General features: G+C 44.4%; 17 non-coding genes and 8 pseudogenes across 17 annotated transcripts in view; all 25 read right to left on the bottom strand.

Annotated features, from left to right (window-relative positions):
• LOC139610772 (5S ribosomal RNA) overlaps window positions 1-97 on the bottom strand; it is a 119-nt gene extending 22 nt beyond the window's left edge. The window contains exon 1 of the ribosomal RNA XR_011686077.1: window positions 1-97. This exon is cut by the window's left edge and continues 22 nt beyond it. This is a non-coding gene — a ribosomal RNA (5S ribosomal RNA).
• A 272-nt stretch (window positions 98-369) lies between these two features.
• On the bottom strand, window positions 370-488 carry LOC139610774 (5S ribosomal RNA). The gene has a single exon (XR_011686079.1). It is a non-coding gene; the product is annotated as a 5S ribosomal RNA (ribosomal RNA).
• Window positions 489-760: 272 nt separating this feature from the next.
• LOC139610337 (5S ribosomal RNA) lies at window positions 761-869 on the bottom strand (annotated as a pseudogene).
• Window positions 870-1,141: 272 nt separating this feature from the next.
• LOC139610657 (5S ribosomal RNA) lies at window positions 1,142-1,260 on the bottom strand. Its single transcript, XR_011685963.1, has one exon. It is a non-coding gene; the product is annotated as a 5S ribosomal RNA (ribosomal RNA).
• Window positions 1,261-1,532: 272 nt separating this feature from the next.
• On the bottom strand, window positions 1,533-1,651 carry LOC139610775 (5S ribosomal RNA). The gene has a single exon (XR_011686080.1). It is a non-coding gene; the product is annotated as a 5S ribosomal RNA (ribosomal RNA).
• Window positions 1,652-1,931: 280 nt separating this feature from the next.
• On the bottom strand, window positions 1,932-2,040 carry LOC139610328 (5S ribosomal RNA; annotated as a pseudogene).
• A 272-nt stretch (window positions 2,041-2,312) lies between these two features.
• LOC139610776 (5S ribosomal RNA) lies at window positions 2,313-2,431 on the bottom strand. Its single transcript, XR_011686081.1, has one exon. It is a non-coding gene; the product is annotated as a 5S ribosomal RNA (ribosomal RNA).
• A 272-nt stretch (window positions 2,432-2,703) lies between these two features.
• LOC139610777 (5S ribosomal RNA) lies at window positions 2,704-2,822 on the bottom strand. Its single transcript, XR_011686082.1, has one exon. It is a non-coding gene; the product is annotated as a 5S ribosomal RNA (ribosomal RNA).
• Window positions 2,823-3,094: 272 nt separating this feature from the next.
• Window positions 3,095-3,213, bottom strand: LOC139610227 (5S ribosomal RNA). Its single transcript, XR_011685674.1, has one exon. It is a non-coding gene; the product is annotated as a 5S ribosomal RNA (ribosomal RNA).
• A 272-nt stretch (window positions 3,214-3,485) lies between these two features.
• Window positions 3,486-3,594, bottom strand: LOC139610437 (5S ribosomal RNA; annotated as a pseudogene).
• A 272-nt stretch (window positions 3,595-3,866) lies between these two features.
• LOC139610669 (5S ribosomal RNA) lies at window positions 3,867-3,985 on the bottom strand. Its single transcript, XR_011685974.1, has one exon. It is a non-coding gene; the product is annotated as a 5S ribosomal RNA (ribosomal RNA).
• Window positions 3,986-4,257: 272 nt separating this feature from the next.
• Window positions 4,258-4,376, bottom strand: LOC139610778 (5S ribosomal RNA). The gene has a single exon (XR_011686083.1). It is a non-coding gene; the product is annotated as a 5S ribosomal RNA (ribosomal RNA).
• Window positions 4,377-4,648: 272 nt separating this feature from the next.
• LOC139610779 (5S ribosomal RNA) lies at window positions 4,649-4,767 on the bottom strand. The gene has a single exon (XR_011686084.1). It is a non-coding gene; the product is annotated as a 5S ribosomal RNA (ribosomal RNA).
• A 272-nt stretch (window positions 4,768-5,039) lies between these two features.
• On the bottom strand, window positions 5,040-5,148 carry LOC139610429 (5S ribosomal RNA; annotated as a pseudogene).
• Window positions 5,149-5,420: 272 nt separating this feature from the next.
• Window positions 5,421-5,539, bottom strand: LOC139610780 (5S ribosomal RNA). The gene has a single exon (XR_011686085.1). It is a non-coding gene; the product is annotated as a 5S ribosomal RNA (ribosomal RNA).
• A 276-nt stretch (window positions 5,540-5,815) lies between these two features.
• On the bottom strand, window positions 5,816-5,934 carry LOC139610480 (5S ribosomal RNA). Its single transcript, XR_011685790.1, has one exon. It is a non-coding gene; the product is annotated as a 5S ribosomal RNA (ribosomal RNA).
• A 280-nt stretch (window positions 5,935-6,214) lies between these two features.
• On the bottom strand, window positions 6,215-6,323 carry LOC139610432 (5S ribosomal RNA; annotated as a pseudogene).
• Window positions 6,324-6,603: 280 nt separating this feature from the next.
• LOC139610781 (5S ribosomal RNA) lies at window positions 6,604-6,722 on the bottom strand. Its single transcript, XR_011686086.1, has one exon. It is a non-coding gene; the product is annotated as a 5S ribosomal RNA (ribosomal RNA).
• Window positions 6,723-7,002: 280 nt separating this feature from the next.
• Window positions 7,003-7,121, bottom strand: LOC139610782 (5S ribosomal RNA). The gene has a single exon (XR_011686087.1). It is a non-coding gene; the product is annotated as a 5S ribosomal RNA (ribosomal RNA).
• Window positions 7,122-7,393: 272 nt separating this feature from the next.
• Window positions 7,394-7,502, bottom strand: LOC139610329 (5S ribosomal RNA; annotated as a pseudogene).
• Window positions 7,503-7,774: 272 nt separating this feature from the next.
• On the bottom strand, window positions 7,775-7,893 carry LOC139610492 (5S ribosomal RNA). Its single transcript, XR_011685801.1, has one exon. It is a non-coding gene; the product is annotated as a 5S ribosomal RNA (ribosomal RNA).
• Window positions 7,894-8,173: 280 nt separating this feature from the next.
• On the bottom strand, window positions 8,174-8,282 carry LOC139610433 (5S ribosomal RNA; annotated as a pseudogene).
• A 280-nt stretch (window positions 8,283-8,562) lies between these two features.
• On the bottom strand, window positions 8,563-8,681 carry LOC139610783 (5S ribosomal RNA). Its single transcript, XR_011686088.1, has one exon. It is a non-coding gene; the product is annotated as a 5S ribosomal RNA (ribosomal RNA).
• Window positions 8,682-15,151: 6,470 nt separating this feature from the next.
• On the bottom strand, window positions 15,152-15,260 carry LOC139610330 (5S ribosomal RNA; annotated as a pseudogene).
• A 272-nt stretch (window positions 15,261-15,532) lies between these two features.
• On the bottom strand, window positions 15,533-15,651 carry LOC139610785 (5S ribosomal RNA). Its single transcript, XR_011686090.1, has one exon. It is a non-coding gene; the product is annotated as a 5S ribosomal RNA (ribosomal RNA).
• Between the last annotated feature and the right edge of the window lie 4,349 nt (window positions 15,652-20,000).

The raw sequence follows: 20,000 nt of genomic DNA on the forward strand, positions 1-20,000 counted from the left end.
CAGGCGGTCTCCCATCCAAGTACTAACCAGGCCCGACCCTGCTTAGCTTCCGAGATCGGACGAGATCGGGCGTGCTCAGGGTGGTATGGCCGTAAGCCGCAGAGCAAGTGACAACTACCCCCTTTATACATGATGATCCACACCATCACAGACATGGCTGTGTATGTCAAGCGCGGGTGTCTTTGCTCGACTTTCTTTCTTTCTTTCTTTCTCTCAACTTGTCAACTGTGTAATGTGATAATATGAAAGTGTGGTTTGTGCACTGTGAGCTGAACTGTCTGCACAGTGATTGACAGTTGAGCAGTGGCACAGTCAGTGCTGTTTACTGAAGCAGCAGCATCCTCTGTTGTTTGCACAGAAAAGTGAAAAAGCTTACAGCACCTGGTATTCCCAGGCGGTCTCCCATCCAAGTACTAACCAGGCCCGACCCTGCTTAGCTTCCGAGATCGGACGAGATCGGGCGTGCTCAGGGTGGTATGGCCGTAAGCCGCAGAGCAAGTGACAACTACCCCCTTTATACATGATGATCCACACCATCACAGACATGGCTGTGTATGTCAAGCGCGGGTGTCTTTGCTCGACTTTCTTTCTTTCTTTCTTTCTCTCAACTTGTCAACTGTGTAATGTGATAATATGAAAGTGTGGTTTGTGCACTGTGAGCTGAACTGTCTGCACAGTGATTGACAGTTGAGCAGTGGCACAGTCAGTGCTGTTTACTGAAGCAGCAGCGTCCTCTGTTGTTTGCACAGAAAAGTGAAAAAGCTTACAGCACCTGGTATTCCCAGGCGGTCTCCCATCCAAGTACTAACCAGGCCCGACCCTGCTTAGCTTCCGAGGTCGGGCGTGCTCAGGGTGGTATGGCCGTAAGCCGCAGAGCAAGTGACAACTACCCCCTTTATACATGATGATCCACACCATCACAGACATGGCTGTGTATGTCAAGCGCGGGTGTCTTTGCTTGACTTTCTTTCTTTCTTTCTTTCTCTCAACTTGTCAACTTTGTAATGTGATAATATGAAAGTGTGGTTTGTGCACTGTGAGCTGAACTGTCTGCACAGTGATTGACAGTTGAGCAGTGGCACAGTCAGTGCTGTTTACTGAAGCAGCAGCGTCCTCTGTTGTTTGCACAGAAAAGTGAAAAAGCTTACAGCACCTGGTATTCCCAGGCGGTCTCCCATCCAAGTACTAACCAGGCCCGACCCTGCTTAACTTCCGAGATCTGACGAGATCGGGCGTGCTCAGGGTGGTATGGCCGTAAGCCGCAGAGCACGTGACAACTACCCCCTTTATACATGATGATCCACACCATCACAGACATGGCTGTGTATGTCAAGCGCGGGTGTCTTTGCTCGACTTTCTTTCTTTCTTTCTTTCTCTCAACTTGTCAACTGTGTAATGTGATAATATGAAAGTGTGGTTTGTGCACTGTGAGCTGAACTGTCTGCACAGTGATTGACAGTTGAGCAGTGGCACAGTCAGTGCTGTTTACTGAAGCAGCAGCGTCCTCTGTTGTTTGCACAGAAAAGTGAAAAAGCTTACAGCACCTGGTATTCCCAGGCGGTCTCCCATCCAAGTACTAACCAGGCCCGACCCTGCTTAGCTTCCGAGATCGGACGAGATCGGGCGTGCTCAGGGTGGTATGGCCGTAAGCCGCAGAGCAAGTGACAACTACCCCCTTTATACATGATGATCCACACCATCACAGACATGGCTGTGTATGTCAAGCGCGGGTGTCTTTGCTTGACTTTCTTTCTTTCTTTCTTTCTCTCAACTTGTCAACTTGTCAACTGTGTAATGTGATAATATGAAAGTGTGGTTTGTGCACTGTGAGCTGAACTGTCTGCACAGTGATTGACAGTTGAGCAGTGGCACAGTCAGTGCTGTTTACTGAAGCAGCAGCGTCCTCTGTTGTTTGCACAGAAAAGTGAAAAAGCTTACAGCACCTGGTATTCCCAGGCGGTCTCCCATCCAAGTACTAACCAGGCCCGACCCTGCTTAGCTTCCGAGATCGGGCGTGCTCAGGGTGGTATGGCCGTAAGCCGGAGAGCAAGTGACAACTACCCCCTTTATACATGATGATCCACACCATCACAGACATGGCTGTGTATGTCAAGCGCGGGTGTCTTTGCTCGACTTTCTTTCTTTCTTTCTTTCTCTCAACTTGTCAACTGTGTAATGTGATAATATGAAAGTGTGGTTTGTGCACTGTGAGCTGAACTGTCTGCACAGTGATTGACAGTTGAGCAGTGGCACAGTCAGTGCTGTTTACTGAAGCAGCAGCGTCCTCTGTTGTTTGCACAGAAAAGTGAAAAAGCTTACAGCACCTGGTATTCCCAGGCGGTCTCCCATCCAAGTACTAACCAGGCCCGACCCTGCTTAGCTTCCGAGATCGGACGAGATCGGGCGTGCTCAGGGTGGTATGGCCGTAAGCCGCAGAGAAAGTGACAACTACCCCCTTTATACATGATGATCCACACCATCACAGACATGGCTGTGTATGTCAAGCGCGGGTGTCTTTGCTCGACTTTCTTTCTTTCTTTCTTTCTCTCAACTTGTCAACTGTGTAATGTGATAATATGAAAGTGTGGTTTGTGCACTGTGAGCTGAACTGTCTGCACAGTGATTGACAGTTGAGCAGTGGCACAGTCAGTGCTGTTTACTGAAGCAGCAGCGTCCTCTGTTGTTTGCACAGAAAAGTGAAAAAGCTTACAGCACCTGGTATTCCCAGGCGGTCTCCCATCCAAGTACTAACCAGGCCCGACCCTGCTTAGCTTCCGAGATCGGACGAGATCGGGCGTGCTCAGGGTGGTATGGCCGTAAGCCGGAGAGCAAGTGACAACTACCCCCTTTATACATGATGATCCACACCATCACAGACATGGCTGTGTATGTCAAGCGCGGGTGTCTTTGCTCGACTTTCTTTCTTTCTTTCTTTCTCTCAACTTGTCAACTGTGTAATGTGATAATATGAAAGTGTGGTTTGTGCACTGTGAGCTGAACTGTCTGCACAGTGATTGACAGTTGAGCAGTGGCACAGTCAGTGCTGTTTACTGAAGCAGCAGCGTCCTCTGTTGTTTGCACAGAAAAGTGAAAAAGCTTACAGCACCTGGTATTCCCAGGCGGTCTCCCATCCAAGTACTAACCAGGCCCGACCCTGCTTAGCTTCCGAGATCGGACGAGAGCGGGCGTGCTCAGGGTGGTATGGCCGTAAGCCGCAGAGAAAGTGACAACTACCCCCTTTATACATGATGATCCACACCATCACAGACATGGCTGTGTATGTCAAGCGCGGGTGTCTTTGCTCGACTTTCTTTCTTTCTTTCTTTCTCTCAACTTGTCAACTGTGTAATGTGATAATATGAAAGTGTGGTTTGTGCACTGTGAGCTGAACTGTCTGCACAGTGATTGACAGTTGAGCAGTGGCACAGTCAGTGCTGTTTACTGAAGCAGCAGCGTCCTCTGTTGTTTGCACAGAAAAGTGAAAAAGCTTACAGCACCTGGTATTCCCAGGCGGTCTCCCATCCAAGTACTAACCAGGCCTGACCCTGCTTAGCTTTCGAGATCGGGCGTGCTCAGGGTGGTATGGCCGTAAGCCGCAGAGCAAGTGACAACTACCCCCTTTATACATGATGATCCACACCATCACAGACATGGCTGTGTATGTCAAGCGCGGGTGTCTTTGCTTGACTTTCTTTCTTTCTTTCTTTCTCTCAACTTGTCAACTTTGTAATGTGATAATATGAAAGTGTGGTTTGTGCACTGTGAGCTGAACTGTCTGCACAGTGATTGACAGTTGAGCAGTGGCACAGTCAGTGCTGTTTACTGAAGCAGCAGCGTCCTCTGTTGTTTGCACAGAAAAGTGAAAAAGCTTACAGCACCTGGTATTCCCAGGCGGTCTCCCATCCAAGTACTAACCAGGCCCGACCCTGCTTAACTTCCGAGATCTGACGAGATCGGGCGTGCTCAGGGTGGTATGGCCGTAAGCCGCAGAGCACGTGACAACTACCCCCTTTATACATGATGATCCACACCATCACAGACATGGCTGTGTATGTCAAGCGCGGGTGTCTTTGCTCGACTTTCTTTCTTTCTTTCTTTCTCTCAACTTGTCAACTGTGTAATGTGATAATATGAAAGTGTGGTTTGTGCACTGTGAGCTGAACTGTCTGCACAGTGATTGACAGTTGAGCAGTGGCACAGTCAGTGCTGTTTACTGAAGCAGCAGCGTCCTCTGTTGTTTGCACAGAAAAGTGAAAAAGCTTACAGCACCTGGTATTCCCAGGCGGTCTCCCATCCAAGTACTAACCAGGCCCGACCCTGCTTAGCTTCCGAGATCGGACGAGATCGGGCGTGCTCAGGGTGGTATGGCCGTAAGCCGCAGAGCAAGTGACAACTACCCCCTTTATACATGATGATCCACACCATCACAGACATGGCTGTGTATGTCAAGCGCGGGTGTCTTTGCTCGACTTTCTTTCTTTCTTTCTTTCTCTCAACTTGTCAACTGTGTAATGTGATAATATGAAAGTGTGGTTTGTGCACTGTGAGCTGAACTGTCTGCACAGTGATTGACAGTTGAGCAGTGGCACAGTCAGTGCTGTTTACTGAAGCAGCAGCATCCTCTGTTGTTTGCACAGAAAAGTGAAAAAGCTTACAGCACCTGGTATTCCCAGGCGGTCTCCCATCCAAGTACTAACCAGGCCCGACCCTGCTTAGCTTCCGAGATCGGACGAGATCGGGCGTGCTCAGGGTGGTATGGCCGTAAGCCGCAGAGCAAGTGACAACTACCCCCTTTATACATGATGATCCACACCATCACAGACATGGCTGTGTATGTCAAGCGCGGGTGTCTTTGCTCGACTTTCTTTCTTTCTTTCTTTCTCTCAACTTGTCAACTGTGTAATGTGATAATATGAAAGTGTGGTTTGTGCACTGTGAGCTGAACTGTCTGCACAGTGATTGACAGTTGAGCAGTGGCACAGTCAGTGCTGTTTACTGAAGCAGCAGCGTCCTCTGTTGTTTGCACAGAAAAGTGAAAAAGCTTACAGCACCTGGTATTCCCAGGCGGTCTCCCATCCAAGTACTAACCAGGCACGACCCTGCTTAGCTTCCGAGATCGGGCGTGCTCAGGGTGGTATGGCCGTAAGCCGGAGAGCAAGTGACAACTACCCCCTTTATACATGATGATCCACACCATCACAGACATGGCTGTGTATGTCAAGCGCGGGTGTCTTTGCTCGACTTTCTTTCTTTCTTTCTTTCTCTCAACTTGTCAACTGTGTAATGTGATAATATGAAAGTGTGGTTTGTGCACTGTGAGCTGAACTGTCTGCACAGTGATTGACAGTTGAGCAGTGGCACAGTCAGTGCTGTTTACTGAAGCAGCAGCGTCCTCTGTTGTTTGCACAGAAAAGTGAAAAAGCTTACAGCACCTGGTATTCCCAGGCGGTCTCCCATCCAAGTACTAACCAGGCCCGACCCTGCTTAGCTTCCGAGATCGGACGAGATCGGGCGTGCTCAGGGTGGTATGGCCGTAAGCCGCAGAGAAAGTGACAACTACCCCCTTTATACATGATGATCCACACCATCACAGACATGGCTGTGTATGTCAAGCGCGGGTGTCTTTGCTCGACTTTCTTTCTTTCTTTCTTTCTTTCTCTCAACTTGTCAACTGTGTAATGTGATAATATGAAAGTGTGGTTTGTGCACTGTGAGCTGAACTGTCTGCACAGTGATTGACAGTTGAGCAGTGGCACAGTCAGTGCTGTTTACTGAAGCAGCAGCGTCCTCTGTTGTTTGCACAGAAAAGTGAAAAAGCTTACAGCACCTGGTATTCCCAGGCGGTCTCCCATCCAAGTACTAACCAGGCCCGACCCTGCTTAACTTCCGAGATCGGACGAGATCGGGCGTGCTCAGGGTGGTATGGCCGTAAGCCGCAGAGCAAGTGACAACTACCCCCTTTATACATGATGATCCACACCATCACAGACATGGCTGTGTATGTCAAGCGCGGGTGTCTTTGCTTGACTTTCTTTCTTTCTTTCTTTCTCTCAACTTGTCAACTTGTCAACTGTGTAATGTGATAATATGAAAGTGTGGTTTGTGCACTGTGAGCTGAACTGTCTGCACAGTGATTGACAGTTGAGCAGTGGCACAGTCAGTGCTGTTTACTGAAGCAGCAGCGTCCTCTGTTGTTTGCACAGAAAAGTGAAAAAGCTTACAGCACCTGGTATTCCCAGGCGGTCTCCCATCCAAGTACTAACCAGGCCCGACCCTGCTTAGCTTCCGAGATCAGGCGTGCTCAGGTTGGTATGGCCGTAAGCCGCAGAGCAAGTGACAACTACCCCCTTTATACATGATGATCCACACCATCACAGACATGGCTGTGTATGTCAAGCGCGGGTGTCTTTGCTCGACTTTCTTTCTTTCTTTCTTTCTCTCAACTTGTCAACTTGTCAACTGTGTAATGTGATAATATGAAAGTGTGGTTTGTGCACTGTGAGCTGAACTGTCTGCACAGTGATTGACAGTTGAGCAGTGGCACAGTCAGTGCTGTTTACTGAAGCAGCAGCGTCCTCTGTTGTTTGCACAGAAAAGTGAAAAAGCTTACAGCACCTGGTATTCCCAGGCGGTCTCCCATCCAAGTACTAACCAGGCCCGACCCTGCTTAGCTTCCGAGATCGGACGAGATCGGGCGTGCTCAGGGTGGTATGGCCGTAAGCCGCAGAGCAAGTGACAACTACCCCCTTTATACATGATGATCCACACCATCACAGACATGGCTGTGTATGTCAAGCGCGGGTGTCTTTGCTTGACTTTCTTTCTTTCTTTCTTTCTCTCAACTTGTCAACTTGTCAACTGTGTAATGTGATAATATGAAAGTGTGGTTTGTGCACTGTGAGCTGAACTGTCTGCACAGTGATTGACAGTTGAGCAGTGGCACAGTCAGTGCTGTTTACTAAAGCAGCAGCGTCCTCTGTTGTTTGCACAGAAAAGTGAAAAAGCTTACAGCACCTGGTATTCCCAGGCGGTCTCCCATCCAAGTACTAACCAGGCCCGACCCTGCTTAGCTTCCGAGATCGGACGAGATCGGGCGTGCTCAGGGTGGTATGGCCGTAAGCCGCAGAGCAAGTCACAACTACCCCCTTTATACATGATGATCCACACCATCACAGACATGGCTGTGTATGTCAAGCGCGGGTCTCTTTGCTTGACTTTCTTTCTTTCTTTCTTTCTCTCAACTTGTCAACTGTGTAATGTTATAATATGAAAGTGTGGTTTGTGCACTGTGAGCTGAACTGTCTGCACAGTGACTGCCAGTTGAGCAGTGGCACAGTCAGTGCTGTTTACTGAAGCAGCAGCGTCCTCTGTTGTTTGCACAGAAAAGTGAAAAAGCTTACAGCACCTGGTATTCCCAGGCGGTCTCCCATCCAAGTACTAACCAGGCCCGACCCTGCTTAGCTTCCGAGATCGGGCGTGCTCAGGGTGGTATGGCCGTAAGCCGCAGAGCAAGTGACAACTACCCCCTTTATACATGATGATCCACACCATCACAGACATGGCTGTGTATGTCAAGCGCGGGTGTCTTTGCTTGACTTTCTTTCTTTCTTTCTTTCTCTCAACTTGTCAACTGTGTAATGTGATAATATGAAAGTGTGGTTTGTGCACTGTGAGCTGAACTGTCTGCACAGTGATTGACAGTTGAGCAGTGGCACAGTCAGTGCTGTTTACTGAAGCAGCAGCGTCCTCTGTTGTTTGCACAGAAAAGTGAAAAAGCTTACAGCACCTGGTATTCCCAGGCGGTCTCCCATCCAAGTACTAACCAGGCCCGACCCTGCTTAACTTCCGAGATCGGACGAGATCGGGCGTGCTCAGGGTGGTATGGCCGTAAGCCGCAGAGCAAGTGACAACTACCCCCTTTATACATGATGATCCACACCATCACAGACATGGCTGTGTATGTCAAGCGCGGGTGTCTTTGCTTGACTTTCTTTCTTTCTTTCTTTCTCTCAACTTGTCAACTTGTCAACTGTGTAATGTGATAATATGAAAGTGTGGTTTGTGCACTGTGAGCTGAACTGTCTGCACAGTGATTGACAGTTGAGCAGTGGCACAGTCAGTGCTGTTTACTGAAGCAGCAGCGTCCTCTGTTGTTTGCACAGAAAAGTGAAAAAGCTTACAGCACCTGGTATTCCCAGGCGGTCTCCCATCCAAGTACTAACCAGGCCCGACCCTGCTTAGCTTCCGAGATCAGGCGTGCTCAGGTTGGTATGGCCGTAAGCCGCAGAGCAAGTGACAACTACCCCCTTTATACATGATGATCCACACCATCACAGACATGGCTGTGTATGTCAAGCGCGGGTGTCTTTGCTCGACTTTCTTTCTTTCTTTCTTTCTCTCAACTTGTCAACTTGTCAACTGTGTAATGTGATAATATGAAAGTGTGGTTTGTGCACTGTGAGCTGAACTGTCTGCACAGTGATTGACAGTTGAGCAGTGGCACAGTCAGTGCTGTTTACTGAAGCAGCAGCGTCCTCTGTTGTTTGCACAGAAAAGTGAAAAAGCTTACAGCACCTGGTATTCCCAGGCGGTCTCCCATCCAAGTACTAACCAGGCCCGACCCTGCTTAGCTTCCGAGATCGGACGAGATCGGGCGTGCTCAGGGTGGTATGGCCGTAAGCCGCAGAGCAAGTGACAACTACCCCCTTTATACATGATGATCCACACCATCACAGACATGGCTGTGTATGTCAAGCGCGGGTGTCTTTGCTTGACTTTCTTTCTTTCTTTCTTTCTCTCAACTTGTCAACTTGTCAACTGTGTAATGTGATAATATGAAAGTGTGGTTTGTGCACTGTGAGCTGAACTGTCTGCACAGTGATTGACAGTTGAGCAGTGGCACAGTCAGTGCTGTTTACTGAAGCAGCAGCGTCCTCTGTTGTTTGCACAGAAAAGTGAAAAAGCTTACAGCACCTGGTATTCCCAGGCGGTCTCCCATCCAAGTACTAACCAGGCCCGACCCTGCTTAGCTTCCGAGATCGGACGAGATCGGGCGTGCTTTTTTTTTTTTTTTTCTCTTTTATTATCAAGAAATTCAAATTTTTACATCATTCAATCTTATTCTCAACATGTAAACTCGGACAGTGAAAGCTAAAGTATGCAGTGATTTATGCTTTTTTTAAAACCCATATTTACATTATATTTACAAACACCAAAGAAAGAAACAACGAAAAATCAGTGCAGTCTCCACGCCCCCAGGAGAGATTCACATTAACTTTCTATGAAGACTGGATCTCCCTCCAATACAGTGAACTGAAGGGTACCGGTGTCCACATTTAAACCCAAAGAAAGAAAGAAACAACAACACCAAAAGGAGAAAAAACCAAACTAAAATGAAATACATTAAAATAAAATGGACTATAATGGCATGATGAAATAAAATACCCTGCTGGAACCAGATAGAACACAAATCAACCAGCAAGGAAGACCAACATTCTGAAGAGACATAATGACACTACTTAAAAAGCAAAACTTAGCACATTGTCTCCTGTTATTCTCACAAGTTTTGCTTTGTCTAAGAAGATTTTTTCAAATTTCTGTTTGTCTGCTTTTTGCATTGTCCGTATATGAAGTTTTATTGAGTTTGTGAAGATCTTCCACCTGTTGGTTTGTCTGTTATCATAGAGTGCATAGTTCCTGGCTGTATAGATTGTGTGTCTGGCGAAGGCAAGGATGATATTGATGAGTTCATTGTTAATTCCTTTTCTCTTTTCCGTTAGTCCAAATAGCAGAGTCCACTGCCAGTCCGTTGTGTTGGAAATCCTGAGTTCACAGCACATTTCCAGGAGTTCTTTGACCTGCTCAGAGAAAGGAATGCAGACGGGACAATGCAGGAGGAGATGCTCTAAATCCTCCTCCTGCTCTTGACAAACAGTACAGTCTCTTCCGTACATGTTTTTGTTAATCTGGTGCAGAATGACGCCTGTGAAGATCCTCCTGTGCCTTATTTTGTAATCTGTGTTAGTGCATTGTGGGTTACTGTAACAAGGACTTATGTTGTGCCAAATTGTAGACGTGTTTTTGAATGGGAATGCTTTCTTCCAGGTTATTTCTGAGGTGGGCCTCCGTGTGGCCTTTTTTAGCAACATAGTGTACCATGTTTTAGATTTTATTTCTTGCATGCTTTTGGTGTGTGCACCAGTCCACAGGAGGAAATCCAGGGTGTCATCCTGCACCTTACAAACAGAGTTTTTGTGGGCTTGTTTCCATTCAGGAGGCATGTTCTTTTCCATTTCCTCACACACCTGTTGTATGTACTGTTTTTTCCCCTTGCACCCTTTGTCCCTCAAAGCAGTCATTATTTTTTCACTGTCTATTTTACCCTTTCCATTCATTATGTCCCCTAATGTTTGCAGCCCTGCTGCCACCAGGAAGCCATATGAGAGGGAGGTGCCCCTACAAGTGAGCTCTGGATTGTGGAGGATGGGGAGCTTCAGTAACTGTGACCTATTGGAGACCTTTGTCTTGAGGAGTGGCCGTGCCAGCTCCCAGGCTTCAAGGATCTCTCTTTCAAACGGTTGGAGATGTGAGTACTGTTTCTTGGGTAGAATTTGGCAGAGGTTGTGTCTGCCACAGTGACCTAAGGAGGTTATTGTTTTTTGCAGGTAATCTTGCCATGGATGATTTTTAGAATTTTGCAAGGCTTTTTTGATTGTTTGAATTCTGAAGACATGTTTCTTTGTTGCAATATCAATTAGTTTTAGACCTCCTTCTTTATAGTCATTGATTATTGTCCTGTGTGCTATTAGATTTCTTTTGCTTCTCCAGAGAAACGTGGAGATGCTGTTATTTATGCTGGTTTGGATGTGTCCGGGTATGTCGTAGACTGCCAGTATGTGGTTTAGCTGTGAGAGCACAAGGGAGTTGGCTACGACCACCTTGCCTCTCAGTGTGAGCCCCCTCATCCTCCACAGTGCCAGCGTGCTGCTTATTTTTCCCAGCGCCTCCCTCCACGTTTTGTCTCTGGCTTTGTCCTGGTTTTTCCCCAGGTGCACTCCCAGGACCTTGACACTCTCTCCTGCCTCCCTGAACTGCCATCTGCCTGGTGACCGCACCACCTCGCCACAGTACATGATTTCTGATTTGTTAAAGTTGACTTTTGCCCCTGATGCTTTGCTGTATGTTTCAATATGAACTAAAACCTTGTCTATGCTGTCCTCATCCTGTGTCATTATGTTAGTATCATCCGCAAACTGTGCTATTTTGTGTTCTTTCCCTGCTGGTGATGTTATACCTTTAATTTGCTTGTCCTTCCTGATTAACATTCCGAGGGGTTCGGCCACCAGGCTGTATAACAGGGAGGAGAGGGGACAGCCTTGCCTTATTGATCTTTGAATCCGAAAAGTGTCTGATAATTGCCCATTGCATTTGACTTTACTGTTTGCATTGCTGTATAGTAATTGTATCCAATTTGTGAAGTTATTGCCGAAACCAAATTTTGCCAGTACTGCCCAGAGGAAATTGTGTTCGACTCTGTCAAATGCTTTGTTGAAGTCCACACCCAGATAGATTCCACCCTGTTTTGTCATGTGATTTATTGTTTCTTTAACTGACAGAATTGTGTCTGTGATGTCTCGCCCCGGAATGCCGTAAGCTTGAGACCAGTTGATGATGGAAGAAATGACTGATTTTAACCTGTTTGCCAATATCTTGGTGAGAATTTTGTAATCTGTGTTTAATAAACTGATTGGTCTGTAATTCTCCAGCAAGGCTTTGTCCCCTCTGTTCTTGTATACAACAGTTATTAGTCCAAGTGTCAAGGTCCTGGGAGTTCGACCTCCATTTTGCATATGGTTATACATTGTGAGTAGGATCGGAGCCAACCTGAGTTTAAAAGCTTGATAAAACTCAGCTGACAGCCCATCTGTGCCTGGACTTTTGTTCTTCCCCAGTTCTCCTATTGCCATCTCCACCTCCTGTAAGGTAAGTGGAGCATCACACCACTCTCTGTCCTCTTTAGACAATTTACTTTCAATACTCTCCATAGCTCCCTCCATACTTTCTGGCTTTATGTTACAACTTGTGAATAACTGTTTATAATATGTTTGTGCTGTTTCTAAAAGATTTACTGCATCTGTTATTATTTCACCTTTCTCATTTTTCAATTCTTTTATGAATGTTTTGCTTTGCTTCCTTTTTTCTAGCCCCAAGAAATAGGCAGTACATTTTTCTCCTTCTGTGATATGCTTCGCCTTGCTCCTGATTATTGCTCCCTTGCACCTTTTCATTTCCAAGTGATCTAATTGAGATTTTAAACATATATATTTACTGACATCATAATTTGGTTCTTCTTCAATCTTCTCTAATTCTCTCCTTACCTGTTCTCTGATTTCTTCCTCTTCTCTGTTTTCTATCCATCTCTTTTGTTTGCAATAATTAATACATGCTTTTTTGATTCTTAACTTAGCTCCTTCCCACCACTCTATCACATCTTCTGTGTTCAATATTTCTTCAGTCATTGCTTCTAACAGATTATTCATTTTTCTTCTAAATTTCTCATCTTCAATGCAACTATTGTTTAAGCACCACAAGCCTCCATTTCTAAACTCTCCTGTTTTCCCCATTCTTATTTCTAGCAGAGAGTGGTCACTCCAGCTGTTGGGTATGTATCTTGCACTTTTTAACTGAGACACCACTGCTGGAGTGCCTAAGCATAGATCAATTCTTGACTGCTTCAACTTCCCTTCAACTACTTGTCTCCTTGAGAACTCTCTTTTGTTTGGCTGTAACACTCTCCATATCTCTGTCAGGTTATTATCATTCATGGTTTCATACAGTATTTTCCTGCTGGCATCCTCCTTAAATACATTATTTGCTGAGATATCCATTTTGTTTAAAACAACATTGAAGTCCCCTATTATCACACAATTCGTTTTACACCATTTTGTTATTTGTTTGAAAAATATTTTCCTGTTTTTTTCCTCATTTGAAGCATATACATTTATAATCCTTTGTTTTTCCCCCCCTCTTTCCACATCTATTACAATCATCCTGCCTTCAGCGTCTTTATGCACACAGTCCGTTTTTTCAAAGCTGTTTTCTTTGCATAAGATGGCCACTCCTCTCGCTAAATCTGTCCCATTAGCATACATGACCGACCCTCTCCACAGCGCTTTAACAAAACTGATGGCGCTTTCATCCCATCTTGTCTCTTGTAAACATAAGATATCACATTTGACAGACCCAAGAATGCATTCAATTTTCCCTCTGCTGCGGAGCCCACGGGCATTGAGCGAGAGAATAACTGTCATGGAGAGGGTGAGCTGCAAAAATGAGAGATTTGCTATCATATCTGATTTTTTGCCTTACTTTTTTTGCTTTTTTTCGCCTGCCTCTCTGTATTTTGCCTTTTTCTGATTTGCGTGATCTGTGTGAGGTCCATGTCGGATTCCGAGTCAGCCATTTGGGGAGCTGCTGGCGGTGCGCTCTTCGCCGAGCGCGGAGCGCAGAGCGGAGCGCTTTGCGGAGCGTCCGTTTCAGCCTGAGAGGCGGCGGTTAATAGTGATTTTTCCAGAGCAGGGAGATCGGCGGGTCCGAGAGCTTTTCCCAGTCCCGTCCCCGCCTCAGTGTGCTCTCTTTGGCCGCAGGGCAGACTCATACTAGCGCTCTCGATGTCAGAATCACACCACTGCGCGCTCACCAAGCTCTCGTCTGCCTGCGGCTCTGCGCTGGGACTCCTCGTCTCACCAGCTCCCGCCGCCTCACTGAAACACTCCATCTCCGCCTCCTCAGCTTCGCACTCACTCCCCTCCTGACCTGACTCAGACCCTTCACGGACCTCCTCTGATTCACTGTTCCTACAGACACAGTTTTCCATATTGTTGTGGCATAGCTCACACCTCTCCTCGACTTTTACGCATTCTCTCGCGTAATGCCCCTGGACTCCGCATTTATGACAGGTGAATTCCGGGCATTCTCTGAGGATGTGCCCTGGCTGAATACAAATTCTACACACCTTAACCTGCCTGTCATGAATCACCCTGAAGTATTCCGGCCCCGTGGCCGTTTGAAACCGAGCCGAATAAGGAAGAGACTGTACCGTTTCATTAAACTTTACTTTCACGTACCTGGTCCCGTCTGCGATTCTCGTTCCCGGCCACATTCTTCTCTTAATCTGTGATGTGGCCGACACTCCCCAGCCATGTAGTTTCTGCAGTATTTCCTCGTCCGTAATGTACGCCGGCAGCCCCAGGAATGACACCACCAGCTCGTCATTTGTCAGCTCCTTCCCCAGCACACTCGTTGCTCCGATCCTGAAGCCGTCCAGCAGCCTTTGTTTCCCAGACGTGTTCGTCATCGTGATCTCGTATCTCTTGTTACCAATGCATCTGCATGCAATTAGTCCCCCGCACAGCTCTCTCACACACTTCATTAGCTCCATCGTTGTTACATTGTCATCTCCGTTTAGCTCAATCTGGATCGTTAAATCTTTTTCATAAGCCGTTTTCGTTCCTGCTGTCTGTGTTTTCGCCGTTACCGTTTCGTTTAGTCCGTTTTCCTTTCTCAAAGTGTTTGTAAACTGTCCATTAGTCCTGGCCGCCATTTTGTCCATCCGTAGTTTAAACCCACAAACGGGTTCAAAAAAAAAGAGGGAAAAGAAAAAGCTGTAATCCCCCCAAACAGCGTTAAAGCTGTTGGGGGAATGAAAACACACAAAAACCACAGTCGCTCAAACACTAAAACACGCTCATTCACACAAATAATAACTCGAAAAAAAAACACTCGCTCGCTCGCTCGCTCTCTCTCGCTCACTTCCTATCTCTCAACTGCCGTGCAACCTGTCATGCGTGATGCGTGCTCAGGGTGGTATGGCCGTAAGCCGCAGAGCAAGTCACAACTACCCCCTTTATACATGATGATCCACACCATCACAGACATGGCTGTGTATGTCAAGCGCGGGTCTCTTTGCTTGACTTTCTTTCTTTCTTTCTTTCTCTCAACTTGTCAACTGTGTAATGTTATAATATGAAAGTGTGGTTTGTGCACTGTGAGCTGAACTGTCTGCACAGTGACTGCCAGTTGAGCAGTGGCACAGTCAGTGCTGTTTACTGAAGCAGCAGCGTCCTCTGTTGTTTGCACAGAAAAGTGAAAAAGCTTACAGCACCTGGTATTCCCAGGCGGTCTCCCATCCAAGTACTAACCAGGCCCGACCCTGCTTAGCTTCCGAGATCGGGCGTGCTCAGGGTGGTATGGCCGTAAGCCGCAGAGCAAGTGACAACTACCCCCTTTATACATGATGATCCACACCATCACAGACATGGCTGTGTATGTCAAGCGCGGGTGTCTTTGCTTGACTTTCTTTCTTTCTTTCTTTCTCTCAACTTGTCAACTGTGTAATGTGATAATATGAAAGTGTGGTTTGTGCACTGTGAGCTGAACTGTCTGCACAGTGATTGACAGTTGAGCAGTGGCACAGTCAGTGCTGTTTACTGAAGCAGCAGCGTCCTCTGTTGTTTGCACAGAAAAGTGAAAAAGCTTACAGCACCTGGTATTCCCAGGCGGTCTCCCATCCAAGTACTAACCAGGCCCGACCCTGCTTAGCTTCCGAGATCGGACGAGATCGGGCGTGCTCAGGGTGGTATGGCCGTAAGCCGCAGAGCAAGTGACAACTACCCCCTTTATACATGATGATCCACACCATCACAGACATGGCTGTGTATGTCAAGCGCGGGTGTCTTTGCTTGACTTTCTTTCTTTCTTTCTTTCTCTCAACTTGTCAACTTGTCAACTGTGTAATGTGATAATATGAAAGTGTGGTTTGTGCACTGTGAGCTGAACTGTCTGCACAGTGATTGACAGTTGAGCAGTGGCACAGTCAGTGCTGTTTACTGAAGCAGCAGCGTCCTCTGTTGTTTGCACAGAAAAGTGAAAAAGCTTACAGCACCTGGTATTCCCAGGCGGTCTCCCATCCAAGTACTAACCAGGCCCGACCCTGCTTAGCTTCCGAGATCGGACGAGATCGGGCGTGCTTTTTTTTTTTTTTTTTTTTCTTTTATTATGAAAATATACAAAGCTTTTCAGAACACAATATTTACATATACATACACATTAACAACAAAACAAAGCACAAAGGATAAAAATCATAAATTAATATGAAATCTACCTCCATCATCAATAGAAATAAGGCTACTGCCTTGCACAAAAAACTCCTCAAACAAACTCCTACTCAAAAAGTTCCATCGCAAAGCAACATCTTTCCTTAATACCGATACAAACAAAGCTAACACTTCTATCCTCTTCCCTTCAAAATGTGCTAAATTTCTCCTTAGCCATACTGCATATCTAGCATGACTTAATACAAAATTAAACAAATTAACATTCACAGTTTTTGATGTTTTACTTGAACCAAAAAAGAAAACTTTCTTCCAATCATTCGCTATCAGATCTAATTTCCAATTGTTTTTGATCAGGGTTATTAGTTTCAATTGAAAGTTCTTTAATTCCTTGCATTCAAAAAACAAATGCATCAGTGTTTCAGGATCTGATTTACAAACATCACAAAACCGATCTACATTTTTATTAATTTGGTGAATGACCACATTCGTGTATATTCTGTTATGTCTGAGTTTGAAGTCCAAATTTTCACAGTCTATGCTATTGTACTTGACATGTAAATTTTTCCAAATTTCTTTCACATTCAGATCCTGAAATACCTTCAACCAAACATTTTCTGATGCTGGGGTCTTGATTTCTTTCATCAGCATCAACGTGTACAACATCTTTACTTTTATTTTATTAAAGAGCATTTTCCCATCAATCTGATCAATGTACAGATCTGGTAGCTCACTCTTTCCTACCTGAACTGTTTCCCTCTCTATTGTTTTAATCCATATATCCGGTAAGCTTCCTTTTATGCACTTAATCACATTATCCACCTTAGTTCTACCTACCTCCTCGTCTATCTCCACAACACTGTCAAAAATGGCTCTATTTGGCAAGAAGCCAGGCACATACTCATAAGCAAAATCTCTCACTTGTTTTAATCCTGCTTGTATGAAAACTTTGTCATACAAAACATTCCCACTGTTTTTTATTTGTGGATTCATAAATACTGGCTGATCTAATATTTGATTTATTGTTTTGCAGTCATATTTCAGGTGCTCAATGAAATCTGCCCAAGCTAGAAATACCTCTTGATAAAACACAGGAAGATTTTCCAACATATTCTTTCTGAATCTCATAAAGATCCCACTGTCCCCACATCCTCCACTTTTACACAGAAAATCCTTAAAGAACCCTTTCCAACCATACTCCTCCTTACCATATAGATATTTTTTAACCACCTTTATTCTCAATGCTTTTCGTTTAACATCTAAGTCCATCAGTTTTAGCCCTCCCTCTCCATACCCTGCTATTAATGTCTTCATAGATATTTTAACTCCTTTTCCTCTCCACAGAAACTTACTTATTACAGCTCTCACCTCATTCAAAACCCACTCAGGGAGATCTAGAGCTCCCATCACATAATTAAATTTTGATAGAAGCAATGAGTTAATGACTACAACCTTACCTTTTAATCGCAGCCCTCTCATAGACCACAAATTTAATAATTGTTTAACTTTATTCAATATACCAGTCCATGTGGCATCTCTCGCTTCCTTACTCTGTACTCCTATGTTCACACCCAATATTTTAATGAAGTCTCTCGTTATCTTTAAAGGAATTTCACACTCTTCTGGATTTGTATGCCCTACACACATAATTTCTGATTTTTCTATGTTTACTTTTGCTCCTGATGCTCTCCCATATGTTTCAACATGTTTCATTATTCCTTTTACACTTTCTATGGTTCTGACAGTAAAGGTTGTATCGTCAGCAAATTGATGAATTAGACTATTTGTGCTATATGGTATTTGAATGCTTTGTAAAGAAATGTCTTTTTTACATAGTGTTGCCAATGGTTCTGCTGCTAAAGAATAGAGCAAGGCTGAAAGAGGACAGCCTTGTCTGACTGACCGTTGTACTGGGAAAACATCAGTGAGCATACCATTTATTTTCACACAACTTTTAGCATTTGCATATAGCAACATTATCCAATTAACAAACCTATCCCCAAAACCAAATTTGCCCAAAACCTGTTCTAAATACCCATGTTCAACCCTATCAAAAGCTTTATTTAAGTCTAAATTCAGGACTAGACCACCCTCACCATCATTATTCATACTATTGACTACATCTCTAATTGTACATATGACATCAGTGATGTCCCTACCTGGTATACTATAAGCTTGTGTTGGTGCTATTATTTCTCCTACCACGTCCCTCAATCTATTGGCTAAAGCTTTTGTTAAAATCTTGTAGTCCGAGTTCAACAGACTTAAAGGCCTGTAATTTTCTAATTTAAACGGACTCCCTCTTTTTTTAAACAAGATAGTAATAACCCCTGTTGCCATTGACTCTGGAACCGTTTTCCTTTCCTCCATACACTTATACACTTTCAACAGTATTGGCACCAATATATCAGAAAAAACCTTATAAAATTCATGTGTCAGGCCATCTGAACCTGGACTCTTGCTGGATTTCATTTGCTCTATAGCTATTTTAATTTCATCAATTGTCAAATCATCGTCACACATTTGTTTACTTTCATCTGATATTCTGGCATCAACAGTATCTAATATCTCATCCACACATTCCTGCACTATACCTTCCTTTTGAAACAGTTTTGCATAAAAAGCTTCCACTACCTCCAAAATGCCTACAAAATCTGTCACTCTCTCTCCATTCTCACTTTCTAGCTCCGTTATATAAGACTTTACCTGTTTACTTTTCTCCAAGTTGAGAAAGAAGTTTGTACACTTTTCTCCCTCAACTGCATACTGAGCCCTACTTCTGATAACTGCTCCCTCATATTTTTCTCTCTCATAATATTCTATCTCACCTTCTAATTTCATAAAGTATGTCCTATCCCGATTCGGATCCTCCTCCAGTCTTTCCAGCTCTTTTATTAATTTTTCTTTCACTTCATTTTCCTCTTTCTTTTTCACAAAGTTCCTCTTTTTTGCAAATCTAATACTTGTTCTTTTTATTTTATTCTTCATCTGTTCCCACCATAAACAAACATCGTCTTCAAATAAAGTATTTTCTTGCTCATTTTTTATAAGTCTTGAAATAATTTTTCTATATTCCTCCTCTTTTAACAAACAAGAGTTTAAACACCAAACCCCCCCTCCCCTCCCTTCACATCTCACCCCAAAACCAAAAGTTAAAGCAGCATGATCACTTAAACCCAAAAACTTATATTTTACATTCAAGACCCAACTCAAAATATTTCTTTTAATCAAAACTAAATCTATTCTGCTTTGTTTCACTTTTCCCAAAACCATTTGCTTTCTTGAGTATTCTCTCCTGTTTGGATACATATCCCTCCATACATCAACTAAATCTTCCTTATTCATAACATCAAATAAAACACTCCTTGAAGTATCGTTTCTGAAATTAACACTGCTGGACCCATCCAGCCTTGTACACCATAAATTAAAATCACCAACCAAAATACATCTCTCAGTACAAAAAGTCCTCAAATTATCAAACATTTCTCTTCTTTCCTTTTCAATATTTGGTGCATAGACATTAATTAATCTAAACCTAATGTTACAAAAATTAAATTCAATGACAAGCAACCTCCCTTTGTCATCTTTGTGGACTACCTGTATGTCAGTCAATGTCTCCTCTTTTACCAAGATAGCAACACCACATGCTCTGTGACTCATATTATTTGCAATAATTTTGCCTCTCCACAGTGAGCTGATATCTTTAAAAACTTCGTCAGTCCAGTGAGTCTCTTGCAGGCACAGTACTTCTGCTTTTATGGCATTAAATACCAACTCCGCTTTCGTTTTTCCTCTTAGACCGTTACAGTTAAACGAAGCAATATGCAACATAAGGCATAAAACAAAAAAGAATAGCAGAGCAGCAGCCATACCTCTACTTTTTAACCT

The sequence above is a fragment of the Trachinotus anak genome, unplaced genomic scaffold (genome assembly GCF_046630095.1).
Source record: "Trachinotus anak isolate AG129_WGS33_773 ecotype Australia unplaced genomic scaffold, CSIRO_AGI_Tana_v1 ptg000026l, whole genome shotgun sequence".
NCBI classification, from domain to species: domain Eukaryota; kingdom Metazoa; phylum Chordata; class Actinopteri; order Carangiformes; family Carangidae; genus Trachinotus; species Trachinotus anak.